Below are 2,329 nucleotides of genomic sequence, written 5' to 3' on the forward strand. Positions count from 1 at the left end.
TGCCACCATGCCCAGATAATTTTTGTATTTTTAGTAGAGATGGGGTTTCGCCATGTTGGCCAGGCTGGTCTCAAACTCCTGACCTCAGGTGACTCCCACCTTGGCCTCCCAAATGCTGAGATTACAGTTGTGAGCCACCGCCCCTGGCTGAAAAAATATTTTTAAAACTTAAATTATAATATATTTCAAAAAAATATACTCATGTTGCCACTAACTGAGTTGCCACTAACATTTTTCTAAGAAAATACTTCCTAAAGAATATTTATTGTTATTGTTTTCTTTGACATTTCTTGTGAAATTTCTTCTTAACTATTGTACATTCAAGGAGTCCCTATATAATTCCAAAGTGTCAGAACAAGGTTAATACGGATTGCATATTGAACAGCTCATTTACGTGATTCCAATATCTCAACATTTGGAAGCATTTATTTAGGCATTATATGTAACAATTCAGATTATGAATTACAACGTTCATTCTAAATAGTGATACACATGTCAAGTTTCCCAGTTAGATTTAGAGGTTTTGGCCCAAGAATAACGTTTCGTCGCATGTGTGTCTTCCATAAGAGGGCTCAGCACACAGTTACTGCTTACGAATAAATGAATATAGACCTGTATATGTTCATGTTACCATTAAGAAATATGTCCAATATTCATAGGATTTTTTCCATACATCTACTGAAGTCTGACTTCCTAAGCATACCTCTTGAGAAGCATAATCAAGAATTAATGTGTTTGAACAATGTACAGTGAATACTCACTGGCCTGAACACAAATGAACAAGCAAGCTAAACTAAAATCTGGTGATGGTACTTCCACATGCTGCATATTATTTTTATCAGAAATGGCAACTAAATAATAAAACATCTCTTGTATTAAGTAACTTTAGAGCTATATGAGCAGCAGCTCAGTTGCCTATACCTTCTACATCTATAGATGTGTACAGTGAAAACAGACATCGATTAGGATGCCCCTAAGATACTGACAGATTTTGAGAAAGTAAAAGTTCAGAGAAAAATCATACAAAGACAAGAATATTTTAATACACGTTACTTACCTGAAAATGCATCATCTTTATCTGAGTTAATACAAATATTCCTTTAATGTGAACATTAGTTTCCCCAAGCACTGGCCATAAATACAAGGATACTGGGATAATCTTTTATTTTTATAATTTTGTCCTTTTAGTTAAACATAAATGCATCCTTCAGACATCCTTTTTTTACTATTAATCGTAGAAAAGTCTATTTTTAATCACACCACCCAGTTCCACTTGGAATATTTTGTATCAGTCAACCTCATTACTAGCTGATCTTCCTCTTTTCATTTTGACATGTGTTAGAAGGAGCAGCTTGAGGAAGAGTTTCACCATTAATTTCCTAACAGAAGCCTTCTCACTTGATAAGAAAGGATCATCTAAATTATCTGTTTCCACCAACTGTACGGAATACCTAGAGTTCAGTCATATCCATTGGTTCATGATGCTCTGTCCACCTTACTTAATGACTCAGAAAGCCTATGTCCACATGTTGTCCCATTTTACATGGTAAGTTTCCATGGTAAGTTTCCCACTTGGACATTGATTTTATGTAGGCTTGCTTCAAACTCTTCTGTGTATATCCTTAATGCTCTTTGGTTTATATCTCAAAAAGGTTTCAGAAATTTGAAAATAAATCTGAAGAAAATAAATCTAAATATAAGTTGGAAATCAGCTCATTCTAAATCAAATGAATGGATGAGTCAGGATCAGCAGTGATTCCATTCGAATGATTAAACCTTCCCACCATAAGACTCAAAGAGGCAGAAATCCCTTTATAATTTAAGGCAACCCACTGTATGTCTTCATGGGGAGAAAGTGTATCAAAACTAGAAATGCACAGATATTTCTGTTAACAACTGAAAATAATACTCGTGTGGGAAAAGATAAATAAAAGCACACATATGCAAAACACAAAACAAGCTATCACTCATTTCTCAAAAACATTTCATTAAGAAATCATTTAGAGTAGAAAATCTTCAGGCACTTTAATATGTAGGTCAGTAGCTACTCCTATATGTGTCTAAGAAATCTACCTGATCAGCAGTTTCTTTGAGAGGGTCATCAACTGTTGCCCTTGAAGTATTTTCTTTTTGTCGTTTTCTGCTTGCCTGTGGCAGGGTAATATATACTATACCATGCTAAGAAATAAGGGAAGGCCAGGCACAGTGGCTCATGCCTGCAATTCCAGCACTTTGGAAGGCCAAGGTGGGAGTGTGACTTGAGGCCTGGAGTTTGAGGCCAGCCTGGGAAACAGAATGAGACCTTGTTTCTACTAAAAATTTAAAAATT

Source organism: Colobus angolensis, unplaced genomic scaffold (genome assembly GCF_000951035.1).
Source record: "Colobus angolensis palliatus isolate OR3802 unplaced genomic scaffold, Cang.pa_1.0 Scaffold100, whole genome shotgun sequence".
NCBI classification, from domain to species: domain Eukaryota; kingdom Metazoa; phylum Chordata; class Mammalia; order Primates; family Cercopithecidae; genus Colobus; species Colobus angolensis.